A 15,603-nucleotide genomic window follows, 5' to 3' on the forward strand; every position below is an offset into this window, starting at 1 on the left:
GTCAAAGTGGGGTCGATGGAGGGTTGCACCAGTCACCATTGTCATTGGGCATGGCAAGGTCAAAGTGGGGTCTGAGGAGGGTTGCACCAGCCACCATTTTCGTTGGGCATGGCGTGGTTTTCTGGGCAGAAGTTAGTGGTAGTGATGAAGATGGGTAAGCTAGATCCCGGAGTGACACCAACTGGGGTAGTTGGCGCACTTGATCTATGTTATACAGTATTGTATTAGTTATTATACATGTATAGTTAAATTACATTATATATTACTAGAGTTTCATGTATTCTCTAGCCGCTAGACCTGTCAATTGAATTCAATCCGATTATCCGGATATGAATTGAGTAACAAATCCGATAACACGATAATAATTCGAATCCGTTAATCCAATAGCTTAACAAATTGAATTTGAATTAGGCCAATCCAATTTGATTAAAATAATATATTATTATATTTATATCTTATAAATTGGGTATATCAACAGTCGCATTTGTATAAAAACGACTAATCATAATGGTATATATATTTACATAGTGTGTTCTCACCTACACTAGAACATTTCCCTTATACATAGCATTATGTCAAGGGCCTAGAGATTTGGTGCAGCGACACGACCCGTGCGGCACCCAGGCGTTGCTTCAGCTCGCGCAAGCGCCCTGGTCAACCACCACGACCTGCCCTCCCAAGGATACATGCTGACTGGTTTCGGCCTGCCATGGCCTCGTCAGGAGAATGGCTCCAACTCCCGACCAGTTTGTGCAGGGATGGCCAACTCCCTTTTTCATAGTCAAGTCCACGATTAGCGACAAGCACCTCGAACTGAACCGAGTCGACCTACCTGAACTCTGAAGAGGTACCATCATGTGGTCCTGCACGCCCCTTCCCTGGAACCATTCCCAGTCAATGAATGCTCTTTGCCAACCAGCATGCGTGTCTTCTATGCTCATGGCGTCGTTAGGAATCGGAACGTGACAATTAGCTTCACAACCCACACAACAGAATGGAAGTTTCAGAATAGCGTGATATTTTGAGGAGCAAGGAAAACGACGACTGGAAGAGAGCTGGTTGATGGACGTCGGAATCCTTGCCGGAACTTTCATTTAGCCAGTATTTTACTTTCATATTCTCTCTCCCTTCCATTCTTTTATTCCTTTTCTTCTTCTTAGAAGCCCTAATTTTCTTTCATCCAAAGTTGTTTCAGATTTTTTTCCCATCTTCTTCTTCTTCCTCTCACTCTCATTTTCCTTTCTCTTTATCTCACTGTTACCTTAAACTTGAAAATTTTGAACATATTATTAGTAAAATCATGCGATTATGATATTTGGGTTTTAAGTCAATTTGCACTCATTGCTTGATTTGTGGAAAATGATATAATTTAATTGGATCGGATTGTCGGATCGGACATCCCATAATATGTGTTTCGGATATGGATTCATTAAATAAAAATCTGTCAGATTATTGGATCAAATCGGATCGCCTATTGTGCTTATCGGATTCGGATTGGATTTACTATGATCCGGTCCGAATCCGATCCGTTGATAGGACTAGTAGCCGCCTTCTCCTATCCCTCATTACCATATATAGGGTTTATTTGTTCTGCACTCACCTATTCATGCAACTTCTTCTATATAAGCATTATTATATTATTGTATTACTAACTCAATAACATATACGTTTTCATATATTCTCTCTCTTTTTCAACATGGTATCATAGCGGAAATCGATTCCTCTTTATTTTTTAATTTTTTATTTTTACAGTCTTACTCAGACTCTGATCTTGATTCCATATTGGTTTTCTCTTAGCAATCTCTTCTCGACGATCTCTCTTCGGTGATCTCGGTTATCGCCTCGAAAATTTCTCTCGAATCCCTTTTCAGCTCTCTCAATACTTTCTCTCGGGTTCATCTCGACTTGATCTTGGTTCTCTTATCTTGGCTCCCTCTTGTTATTATATCTCATTTGTTTGGCAATTTTTGTTATGGATACCAAAGAAGCTCATCTTCTTGGGTCAATAACCAGCACCAAAACCGAAAGGCTCTAACTACCTTCAATGGTCTCGAGCTGTAAAGATGTTCTTACAAACCCACAGTGATAAAATATTATTGAGGCTTAGGAGAAAGAAGATGCTCAGATTATAACTTGGTTATGGAATAGCTTGGAGCCTGAGATCTTTTACAACGTGTCATTCCTAGAGTCTGCCAAAAAGATATATAGGAAAATTTCAGGGACATGTATTATTCAAAGAAGAATATTCACGTATTTATCAGTTGTACCAGGATATTTTTAATATCTAATAAGGACATCGTTCTGTTGAAGATTATTACTCGGAATTGAAAGGTATATAGGAAGAATTCAATGTCTACCAACCATTGACTACACACGTAGAATAACAAAAAGGGCACACAGGGATGAGTTTCGGGCTACAAATTTTTTATCTAGACTTAAACCTAAACTCATTCCGATCAGTTTGTAGATTTTGTCTAGCAATGAGATACCCACAGCTTGTTAGACTTTCACTCGAGTTCGAAGTGCATCTATTTATGCCCCTGTGATTGAGAAGGAAAACCGCTCTGCCCTTGTTGTTCCTACTAAGTGACATGATACTTTTCATGGAGGACGAGAGGGCAGAGGTCCTTCTAACCCAGGTTGTGGTACTCATGGCTGCAAAGGGGGTCGCGGTAGTAAGAATTGTTCTCATTTTGGCCGAAACAATCACTCTATTAACTTCTGCTGGGCTCTTAATGTCAAGCTATCTTGGGCTAATCAAGCTTCAGTTCAGGATGAGACTACTCCCACTCCTACAAATAAAAAAACAGTTCTCACCAAAGCCGAGTATGATATCTGGTAAAGCGGTAAAGCGTGAGCATGTAAATCAGCCTTCCTCCACCGCTACTATTGTTACTACAGGTAATACCTGTCTCCATGTTTTATCTTTTGTACCTTGGATCATTGATTCAGGGGCATCCGATCACATGATAGGTAACCCATCTCTTCTTTTTGATATTTCTCATGTTTTCTCACCGTCGATTATTACTAGCGAATAATGCCAAATCACATGTTCATGGAATTGGTACTTCCGCACTTTGGGTCTCACTTTTTCATCAGTTTTATAAATACCTCAATTTTTAGTCAATTTATTGTCAGTTTGCAAAATCATATCAGATTTCAATTTCTTAGTTATTTTTTCTCCTTCCCGTTGTGTATTTCAAGATCTCAAGATGAAGAAGACGATTGGTGGGGGGTTTGAGAAGGATGATCTATACTACTTCCAACTAACTACTACTCCGACAACTATACATTCCACCTCCTCTTCAGCTTACTAGTGGCATTGTCGCCTTGTACATCTCTCTTCAAATAATCTTCGAACCTTGGTCCCTTCTTTAGTTAATTTTTCTAAGTTCAAACTTAACTTGCGAACTCAATAAACATTGTCGAGCTACTTTTAAGTCTCATTTTGATAATAAAAGTTTGAAATCTCTTGAGTTAGTACATTCGAGTGTATGGGGACCAGCTCGTACTATTAGTTTATTTGGTGCTCCTTATTTTGTGTCATTTGTTTATGATTATTCACGATTAATTTAGGTTTATATTCTTAAAGATAGATCTTAAGTATTCCCTATTTTTCAATCTTATTATGCTGAAATTCAAAATCAATTTAATGCAAAATTATTTGTTCTTAGAAATGACAATACCCTTGAATATAAAGTCAATATTTTTCAAAAGTTTCTTGAGTCAAGGGCATTAACCATCAAACATCTTGTGTTGATATCCTTCAACAAAATAGAATTGCTCAGCGGAAGAATGGACCACTCCTAGCTATGATTCGTACTTTAATAATTCAACTGCATGTCCCAAAACATTTTTGGGCAGATGCAGTTTTGGTTCCTCCTTCAAGGAAAAGTACCCTTCCAAATAATGTTTTCTGACAAAAATATTTTTTTTATTCCTCCAAAGGTGTTTGGGTGTGTCTGTCTTGTTCATAATCTAAGCTTGGGATAAGATAAACTTGATCCTCGTGCCCATTAATGTATTTTCTTGGGTTATTCTCACACTTAAAATGGATATAAATGCTAGAGTCCAACTCTTAGAAAACAATTTATGTGTGCAGATGTAACTTTCTTTGAGGATGTTTCTTATTGTTCCTCAGAAGGCATTCATTTGGAGGACTATGTTCTTTAAGAGTCTGTTCTTCCAACTTCGGTTTTTGATTCTGACATCCCACCAACTCTTTATGTCTATGCTCGTCGCTGGAAAAGAGTAGTTGATGAGCACTGAAAAGTGCGTATTTAAACCCCTTAAGCTTAGGCATTCTAGTACCTTTATCTATCTTACTTTACCATTTTAGATTGATTTCGTATTATTTCCATTTTCAGGCACTTATCACGAAAATAAGCTAACTCAGCCAAATAAGAGCTTAATTGAAGCAATTCTGAGATTAAACAAATAAATGAGCAAAGTGGAGAAAGAAAGAAGCAAAATGAAGCAAAGCAGCAAGTTCAATCGATCCAAGTTTAAGGTTCGATCGATCGAACATTGATCGATCTCAACACTTCAAGATAGATCCAAGCCTTGACCTAAAGCACTTAAGTCCAAAAGTTCGATCGATCCAACATCATTCTTCGATCGATCAAACACCTTTGTCCTTACCCAAATGATTGATCCTATCCACAGTTGTACCACCCACTAACCACTTTTGTCCTTTTCCCATAAATATTTCCCATAAATATCTCGGATTTGTCTTTTTCCAAAAAGTTCAGCCAGTTGGATCGATTCAGCCTAAGTTCGATCGATCTCACTTACTTTTGATCGATCGAACTTCCTCCAGTGCGAAAAAGTTAAAATTCCATCTCATTGAAAGTTATCATTTATCCAATCATTAGGGAATATTATGTGCACGACTCCAGCTCGTTTTGGGTGTCATTTTAACCTACCTATATAAGGATAAGGATTGCTTTTTCAAGAGGAGCCAACATTATTTTTTTTCATATCATCTCTTGGAGAGGACGTTTAGAGGAGGAGGAGGCTAGAGACACCATTAGAGATCTTCATCAACAAGGAGCAAACCTCTTCCATGGAGTTAGCCCTTGAGGGTTGGAGCATCCTCACCATGAGTGGCTAGACATCCTCTTGGGGTTAGAGTTAGCCCCAAGCATGCTTTGTATATCTTAATCTTGTGTATTATTGAGGAATTAGTGTTGTAATTAATGTTTTGACACTTTGATATATATAGATCTTGTTTAATCAATGATTTGTGTGGTTTAATACTTTCAATTAATCATTTCATTCTATTCATATGTCTATGTATGCTAGAATTGTTCATGTTCTTGTCTCTAGATTTTGTGTTATTGATGCATGTCCATATGTATTGATGCCATAGATTTAGAGATTGTCAAAACATTGTGCTTAAAAGAATGCTTTTATGATTCTCTTGATGGTTCATGCTTATCTCTTGATGGATTGTGCCTCTCCCCTAGTTTATTTTCATGCTAGTAGTGTAGATGTAGTGTAGTTGTAGTGTAGTGTTAAATGGGAGGACAATCTATGCTTGTTGTTTGATGATCCAAGCTTTTGAATGCAATTAGCATATGTCTCTAATCTTGTGTTGTATTTGGATTGTGAGCCTAATGAAAGGATTAATGACTTGGTTTGATTTATTGTGCCTTTCACATGTTTTTTAGATAATATATGCTTCATTGTTTAGATATATTGTACCTTTCACATGATGTTTAGACAATACATGCTTAACTAGTCATCCTTGCTTGTTTAATCAACCAAATACACACACACACCAATATTGCAACACCCTAATTGCCCTCATTAATCACTTGTCAATAATATAGAAATGCATTGCTTGGTGGTGATCTCTAAACCCCAAGACTCTTCTCTCTCTTACTTACTCTTAATTGCACTCTTTTGCTATTACTTAGTTTAATTTAGTTGCTCTTTAATCAACCAACCAACCAATTGTTTGATCACTTGACCTACTAGCCCTAATTGCGATTCCACAATCAACTCCGACATTGCTCAATCCCCATAATCCCTTGGGACGATCCCTACTCACTCTTACTACGTTAGTAGTAGTGTTGGTAGTGGTTTTTATAAATTTAAACTTGACCCAAAAGGCTTTTCTTGAATTGCACATTCACTACATCAATTTTTGCGTACAAGGAACGGCCATCGTCAAATTTTGGCGCCGTTGCCGAAGATTTGTTGATTAGATTTGGTAACGTCGGATTTGTGGAATTGATTAGGATTAGTACTCTTTTGATCGTGTTTTTACTTTATTTTTATTTTTCTTTTTGGTTACTTATTGTGTTGTTCTTACTTAACTAGGTGCATTGTTGGAGAGGAAGCCAACAAATGAGCCATTGAGCATTTAATTCAAGCAAGCAAAGAAAGGAAAAATGCTAAAAACTTAAAAAAAATTTGCTAAGCTAAGCTTTAAAATTTGGAGTTGAAGTGCTAAATGACCTTTGTGAGATTTTCTTTACTCAATCCCTTAGTTAAATCGTCGGCCCGCATGGAGGCTTATTTTTTAGTGTCTTGCATCATTGAGTTAAAGTATGGGAGTATGAATTTAATGTTTGTGGAAGAAGTTTAATTGCATTGTTGTGAAGGCATAGTGTTTGTCATTCTTTGTGTTTGTTGTGTTTTGTATTGTGCATGCATAGGCATCGTTCATTGAGACCAACTCTTGCCCCTCTTGATTTGCATCTTGAATCTATCGTTAGAAATCTTAGGGGAAGAGGAAGTTCAAATCAAGCCAATCTTTCAATGGATGACCATAATGATAATCATGTTGAGGACATTGGTCACATAGACCAACAAGGTATCCTTCATCCCAATGTGCATAATGAGAACATACAAGTACCATCAGGCATGCCAAGGCCATTTATCCAACCACTACAACAACAAAGCCAAGTTTCGTATGAAATGCCAAGGCCAATGTATGCTCCACAACCTCCCGTCATTAATCAAGGAATTCATAACCAAGGTGTTCATGTTGCACCTCAAGTAGCTAATCTACCTCTTGCTTTGAGAGATCACTATGTGTCTAATGAATACAATGCACCCACATGCATTCAATTGCCACCATTTAGAGCACATCATTATGAAATTAAAACACAAACTATTCAAATGCTTCCTAACTTTCATGGACTTCCTAGTGAAGAACCTTACAAGCATTTGGATGAGTTTCTTGAAGTATGTTCCACCGTAAAATATACGGACATGCCAGAAGAGGTCTTAAGACTCAAACTTTTTCCACTCACCTTCAAAGACAAAGCAAAGTATTGGTTTAATAATCTTAGGCCTTTTTCAATCACTTCTTGGGCAGAAATGTAACAAGAGTTCTTGAAGAAGTACTATCCGGTTTCTAAGACCAATGCCATGAGAACCTCAATTCGAGAATTTTCACATGGGGATGGAGAAACATTTCATGAGGCATGGGAACGCTTCAATGAATTTCTTAGGAAGTGTCCACATCATGACATGCCTAAATGGCAATTAGTTCAATACTTCTTTAAGAGCTTATCGGACAACTATATGGGTATGGTTGATGCTTCCATGGGTGGCTCTTACTTTGATAGGCATGAGGATGACGTGTGGCGTCTCTATGAAAGCATGAGTGAAAATTCTTTGCATAGAACACTATCATCCAGGAATGGTAGAAATTCACACGGTAGGAAGAGTGTAGGCTTACATCAAGTCGAACATTCAAATGAAATAGCCGCCGAAATGAAGTCTTTGTCTTAAAGGTTTGATCAATTTTTGATTAACCAAAACTTGGCGAACCAAGTATCTTCCTTCCCTAACCATTCTCATCGTGCATCAAATGAAACATGTATGACTTGTCCTAGTGTTCTTCATTCTACTTCTCATTGTCCTCATGGACATGTGCATAATGAACCGAATGAACAAGTCAATGTGGCTTTTTTAAACCAAGGGAACAATCCTTATGATACTCATTATAATCCAGTTGGAGGAATCATCCGAATTTCTCTTGAAAAAACCAAGGAGAAGGCTTAAACCCTTCCCAAAGCGGTTTCCAAAGGAAATACATTCCACCTCTACTTCAAAACCAAGGATTCCAAGGTTATAGACCCTATCAATCACAAGGGAATCAATTTGTTAATTCTCATTTTCCCAACCAATCTTATTCCTAAGGAAACACTAGAAGTCCTGCCTTTGAAGAAAAAGTTTTAAATGTTTTGGGGACTCTTGAGGCTAACACTCAATTACTTCATTCTCACTCTCAATCCATTGCTAAGCTAGAAACCCGAGTAGGGCAAATAGCAAGCACTCTTAATGCAAGAGAGAAGGGAAAGATGCCCATTAATGCCCCACTTAAACAACAATGTGTTGTGGAAACCCATTCCTCATTGGAAGGGCATATCATTGAACATGTTAATGCGGTGACTACCTTACGGAGTGGTAGAGTTGTGGACAATCAAGTTGAAATATCCAATGAAGAGAGTGAACCGGTGCAACCTCAAGTTGCCACCCATCCCGTTTCACATCCCATTCCTCCTTCGTTGCATACACATGATCTTGCAAATGAGAAAGTTTTGAAAAATATGTTTGAAAAAGAAGTTTTGAAAAATGATGTTGAAAAGGTTTTGTTGAAAAATGATTTGAAAACTTCTTGTGTTAAAGAGAGTTCAAAAGAAAATTTTGAAAAAGTGTTTGAACCAAAGGTTCCATTTCCGGATGCCTTAAAATGATCCATTTCAAAAGACAAGCAAAAGGCAAAAACCAATGAAATCATGGAAATGTTTAGGCAAGTGAAAGTTAACCTTCCACTATTGGATGTAATCAAGCAAATTCCGGCTTATGCCAAATTCTTGAAAGACTTGTGCACCCAAAAGCGGAAGAATAAGAGCCAAGCACTAAGAAAAGTGGTTTTGACCGAGCAAGTAAGCTCAATTTTGCAACATAACACTCTTCCAAAGTTTGAGGACCCCGGTTCACCCACTACATCATGCATCATTGGTGATCATATCATTAATCGGGCACTTCTTGACTTAGGAGCAAGTGTTAACCTTATTCCATATTCGGTCTATGTTAAATTGGGCCTAGGTGAATTGAAACCGAAGTCGGTAGTTTTGCAACTTGCCGACCGATCCATTAAGAAACCTAGGGGTGTCATTGAGGATGTTTTGATCAAGATTGATAAATTCTTCTTCCCGGTTGATTTCGTTGTCATTGACACGGAACCGATTTCCAATCTTAAGAGCCAAATTCCCGTTATCCTTGGCCGTCCTTTCTTGGCAACCACCAATGCCAACATCAATTGTAGAACAGGGGTGATGAAGATTTCATTTGGCCACATGAAGGTAAAGTTGAATATCTTTAATCCCACACCCAATTCACTTGACAAGTATGAAGGAGAGGTCAATGTTGTAGAAAAATGTTATGATCTTCATTGCCAAGGAAATGAGCTTTTGAGTAAAACCAAAACTTCCAAAGGATCATCTTCAACCTTGCATTCTCAAAGTGTTGTTTCAAATTCTTGCTTTGAAAGGGCATGGAAACCCAAAGGTTTTAATTGCATAAACAAAGGATCAAAAGCTTCTTTTGAGCTTAATCCAACAAGTTCTTCAAATGACCATTTGTTGGGTGGAGTTCAAAGCATTTATCACCCCAACAAGGAGGGGATGCATCACAAGATCTTTAATCCTGGCTAAAAGAGCCCAACATCTTGTTAGAGACGTTAAACACTAGCAAAGGCAATCGTAGGGTGTCAAAACCCTATTCCTCCCCTATTTCTATCTTTCATTTTGTTTCTTACGAAGTCTAGATACTTGTTTTAGGTTCACATGCATTGAAAGGAACTTTGGTGAGGATTGCATAAGCTTTTATGTTATAATTGAGCATTTGGCAAAGTTCGATCGATCTCACATTGGAGTTCGATCGATCGAACTGTGGATTGCACTCAACACTTAGAAAAAATTTCGACCTGCATCCACCTGCATCCAAAATCAGCTCTCGGTCCCATCGTTCGAACTTATTCTTAGATCGATCAGATATCTTCGATCGATCCAACTTCTAGGTTCGATCGATCTCATGACTTAACACTTAGAAAAAATTTTGAGCCTGCATAAACCTGCATATTTCAGCTCTTTGTCCCATCGTTCGAAACATTCCAAGATCGATCTGAAAGTTCTTCGATCAATCCAACTTTCCAGTTCGATCGATCTCATGTTCCAACACTTAGCCAAAATTTTGAACCAAAAACCTGCATATTTTTGCTCTCTGTCTGATCGATCGAACTCTTGTTTCGATCGATCACAAATTTTTATTTTATTATTTTAACTTTTGTTTGACTTTTCAACTTTTTAAAAATCCAAAAATATTTTCATTTTTATTTTATTCTATTTTCACTCCTATTTTATTTTGTTTTAATTTTCAACAAGTTTTCAAAAATTCAAAAATATTTTAATTTATTTAGTTTTTAATTAATTAAATTAAAAAAAAAAAACCAAAAATCCAAAAATACTTTGAAAGTAGTTCATCAAAGTTCGATCGATCACAACTCATCTTCGATCGATCGAACTAGTCGAGAAATATTTTTAAAAATAGATCCAAGGGTCTTAGGATCGATCATTTGGATCGATCTCACTCACCAAACCCAAGCCTCTCGTCCCTCTTTACTGTGAATCATCTCTCTAAGCTCCGGCAACTCCTCCGGCGAGATCCAAGCATCTCGAATCTCAGTTCATCTCCATCCTCTTCATCTCAGATCATCTCAGTTCATTCTCCATTCTCTCGCTCTCTTGAGGTAAGATCTGAGACATCCTTCCCTAGATTTAAACTCTCATGCATCAATACTTGTTTCAAATGTCGTAATCATATTACTCTCATGTTGAATCTTCCATTCTCAAAGCTTTGGCATCCATGTCTATATATATATATGTGTATATGTGTGCATAGATTTTGAAGATTTTGTTAGATTTGGGCGTTTGGGCCATGTTTTGGGTGCATTTAGGCTTGATTTGTGTTGATTGGAGGGCCTACGAACTCACTCGTGTGGGCCCCGTGCTTCAAAAGTCACAGATCTGTGACTGTTAGGTTTCATCGTCGCACTGTTCGATCGATCGAACAAATTTATGATCGATCTAATATTTGCAATCGATCCAACTTAACTTTGGATCGATCCAACTTTTGTGATCGATCTCATTTCTTTTTCTGATTGATCGAATTTCACAGATCTCATATACACACTTCATTCATCTTATCTTATGTTCATGCTACCTTATATATGCCCGATGCCTGTGATATTCCACATTGGATGCATTTCATACTTACATTGTTTAGCATGTTTCATATTCTACCACTCCCATAGAATCATGCGATATTTTGTTTTGTCTATCTTATTTGACATACACGTTTCTATATTGTACCTTATATTCTATATATGCTGGCACTAACTTTTGAATTTCTATTTGTAGACTATGGCTCATGTAAAGACTGTAGCGCATAGACACCATTACGGCACCAGACGCAGACTTGACGACGGGGCTGGTTCATCTTATGTCCGGGACCCTACTCCCGACCACACACTGATAAGCGCCGAATACTGTATATTCAAGCGCCCTAAATTACATTAACAAAGTCCATTAATTGATTATTTTATGTAGATTATCTCCATTTGCATGTTTTTGTACATTTTCAGGTTAAATTGCAAAAAGGAAGCAAAAATGATGCCTTGTGGAATTTTGAACAAAAAGGGTGCCAATTCTGAAATTCTGGCAGCAGTAGAACCTGACTTTTGTTGCCATTTTCGACCTAATAAACTCAAGAACTGGACTTCTATCATAACATAAAAGATTTAGAGCTCTGAATCTGCTTTCCAAATCTTCAAGCGGTTCATCATTCGGAGTTCAGAGCAGAGAGTTATGATCTTTTTACCAGAGGTGCGCAGAACTGCCTGGCAGCACTGAAGTGCTGCCTTTCTCCCCATTTTCGACCAACCAGACTTGAGAATTGGGTCTTCATTAAAACATGAAGTTTTTAAAGCTCTGAATCAGCTCTCCAAATCTTCAAACAGATCATCATTCGGAGTTCGGAGTACAAAGTTATGGTCATTCTTCCACAGTGGGTCAGAGATGGGCAAGAATTGCATGTTGCTCATTACACTAATTTCGAGTGCTCGAGACCACCCTTCGAGTGCTCGAAATTCTGGCAGATTGCACTCGGAAATGGCTCAATTTTAGCCACTTGCACATTGGTTTCCTCAATGCCATCTTCCTTCTTTATGAAGTGGTTGGAGGTGTTCCTTGGAGGAGAGAGAGCCTTGACTTGAGCTTGATAAGAGAGAGGGAGGACCACATAGATGTGATCATTCATTCTTACAAGATTAGAGGAGAGAGAAGAGAGCAAGGAAGAGAGTGTTCTTGAGTGCTACAATAGAGCTCGAAAATGAAGTTGTATTCTTCGTCTTCTTCTTCCATTTTTGTATCAATGGAGAGCTAAACCTCCATCTAGGGAGGTGATGAAGCCTCCTCTTTTGATCATGTTCTAGATTAGGCTATACTTTTGGGGACTATAATGTATAATGTATGGTAGTTTCATAGTCTAAGAGCATATTCCTTCTTGTAATGAATTTTAATGTGTAAATGGTTGATGTAAGTTCATTGTCATATCTTTGATGATTCTTGGATCAATCTTATTGCTTTTATTTTCATAGTGACAATGAAAATATAGACTATGAATGTTTTTCAAGGCATGTTGATTTTGAAACTTGATATTCCATTGCTTAGGTACCTCCTTTGATGGTTTATACTTGATTCCTACCTTCATGTGCTTCACCATTTGATTGAAAGCTTGATGGTCTTTTGCTTGAGATAGTGTATTTGATTCTACACCTTAGTTTAAGTAGTTCAACTATGGTAGCTTTTGATGGATCATTCTTGTTTTGATTAAGTGAACTTCTTGATGATTATTAAGCAACGGAGTTGCTTCATATTTCTTGACCATTGCATATATGCTATTTATCCCCAAATTTAGACCTAATCTAACATGTACTTAGGGTGTAGTGTGGATTCATCTCCCTATTCTTTTCTACTTGTATCTCACTTCTTCAATTTCATTGTAATCTATTGTTTTATGCATTTTAATTTCTTAGTTTAGTGACAAACACACAAACCCTTTATAAACCCTTCATCACTCTAAAATGACTTTAGATACTTAGGTTGCCTTAAGACTAACGCAGTCCCAGTGGTTCGACTTACCCGTCCAATAGCCCTATTTTACAATGATTCATGCTATTGCGAAGAGGGTTGATTTATAATTGATTTTGACCGTCGATCACACACAGAGGAGAGTCCTACAGCGGACTGGGGAGACGGCACAGCCCTCTCATACAAATGAGCCATTACACCCTACTCCACCCCAGTCGCCGGCTCGTCCAGCATTCACTCCATCACCATCTCCACCACATAGAAGCACTGAGCAGCCAGCTCAACCGGCTCCACCTATTTAGCCAGCTCATCTACAACGCGATAGGTTCGCGCCTAGATATACACACATGACTATCGAGCACGAGTGTTCGACACCGCATTCTTCTCCAGATCGGTGCTGACTCGATCTGCCTATCAGGACATCATTCAGCGGGGCCTCTCAGTTATTCTTGCCCCAGTCACAGAGCCGATCTACCTGCGACTGATACGGTTGTTTAACCAGAACCTCCAACCATCGCCGCGTACTACAACCTAGCTCATCACCTCTATCGATAGCCATGAGATCACCATTATAGTGGAGACTCTGGCCCGTTTGACTCGCTGTCCACATCGGTGCCCGTCAGAGCTTCAGGAAACCTATCCCAGGCTCCACAGGCCTTCTTACGCCGATATGGCGATTTTTCTCACAGGTCACCATGCCGGTGGCGAGACCTTCGCCACCCAGACATTCTTGCCGGATGACCTGTGGTTTACAGATTTGGTGCTCTACCGAAACATATACATGGCAGGACACAAGATTCAGAGGCGGGGCGACTATCTAGCAGCCCTGTACGCCTTCTATACCAGCCACTAGGTGTCTATTCCTACGCTTATCTGGAGCGTGATGAGGAAGCTCTACGATGAATACGTCAGCAAGGAGGCGCCCGGAAAGGCCAAGTCTCTTCCATTCAGCCACCTTATCACCCAGATTCTCATCAACCAGCGTTATCCCGTCCACCTGCAGGAGGACCCCGAGAGAGGTTCCTGTCACTTCCTCAAGAAGGACTGGGACAAGAGTTACAGAGCTATTATCACTCGCCTGCAGATCCATGCCGTACTGGCGACTGCAGAGCTGGAGTTAAAGGAAGAGGCGGCAACACAAGCAGCCCTGGCACCAGCAGAGCCAGCAGCAGCAGCTCCCGCAGCGGACGATGCACCAGTCGATCCAGCTGCCGATCATGATGACATTGATATAGACATTGACTTGGAGCACTCAGCGGATGACACAGCTCAGCATTCTTCAGCCGGGTCACCTATCCACGAGCAGGAGCAGACCCAGGAGCTGTTTTTTGACTCATCCATACCAGACTTGACCCCCAGCTTCGGAGTGCGTCTGCAGACCCTCGAGGACACTGTTGTTGCCATCAGAGCTGACCACACGGCCCACAGAGCGGAGTTCGCTACCTTCCGCACGGATGTCACAGCTATGTTCAGAGATTTATCCCGTGACATCCGCGGAGCCAGACCTGCCCGTCATACCTCATCTTCCTGAGCTCCTAGTCTTTTCTATCTTATGATCCCTCTCTCCTTTTGATACTTTATTATTGTCACTGTATTATTTTTACAGCCGGTCTGTCGGCTTTGATATTTTTGTTGTACCTGCACTTTCTCTATTTTATATATCTATTTTTGCTATGGCTGTCATATGATTGTATTCTTATATCTGTATGTTTGACTCCATCAGGTGCATCACAGTGACTTCAGTGAGAGAGTGCTACCCAATTTCCAGGACCACCCTTATACCTCTCTCATTTTGTTATCTATTTATCCTATTTGCACTTGCATGTTCACTGTGCACTGATTATCCCAGTTTGTTATCTGATAAGTTTATCCAAGTGCCAATTTTCAGGACCACAGTTCATCCCAAGTTTGGGGGGGCCATGCCACCCACTTCGGATACTTCAGTCCCGATCATTCTTGCTTAGTTGCATTGGTATACTCTTTCTTTTGTTCTTTTTGCACATTGAGGACATTGTGCAATTTAAGTGTGGGGGGGAATGGTGCTCTAAAGTGTTAGTTTTGAATTCAAATTTTTAGCATGACTCGTGTATTTGAGGGATATTTTTATGATTGGTCCATATCTAGCTTTGATTTTGATCTTTTGAGGACTATATTGCTTAAAATTTAAAAATTGCTTGACTTGAGAGTCCAATACTCCTTGTAAGCCTTATGAATGCCATTTAGGAGTAAATTTTTCGAAAGATTGATATCTTGTTTGCACTTGTGGTCCACATCATCTTGATTTTGTGATTGTTTTGAAATTCACTCTAGTCTTCTACACTAGCACCGGTGCACACTAGCATTCATTTGTGGGGAACATGCTTTGTTAATTATTGAATTAGTTATATCCCAATTAAGCTAGTAGTGCATTGAAAGCTTTCATTCTTGA

The 15,603-nt window shown here is 39.1% G+C and overlaps 1 pseudogene; it reads right to left on the reverse strand.

Annotated features, from left to right (window-relative positions):
* Nucleotides 1-7,388: 7,388 nt before the first annotated feature.
* Nucleotides 7,389-7,487, reverse strand: LOC132310642 (small nucleolar RNA R71; annotated as a pseudogene).
* Nucleotides 7,488-15,603: the final 8,116 nt, after the last annotated feature.

The sequence above is a fragment of the Cornus florida genome, unplaced genomic scaffold, assembly GCF_030987335.1.
Source record: "Cornus florida cultivar Cherokee Brave unplaced genomic scaffold, ASM3098733v1 CherokeeBrave_3.0.0_Hap2_Chr05, whole genome shotgun sequence".
Classification (NCBI taxonomy): domain Eukaryota; kingdom Viridiplantae; phylum Streptophyta; class Magnoliopsida; order Cornales; family Cornaceae; genus Cornus; species Cornus florida.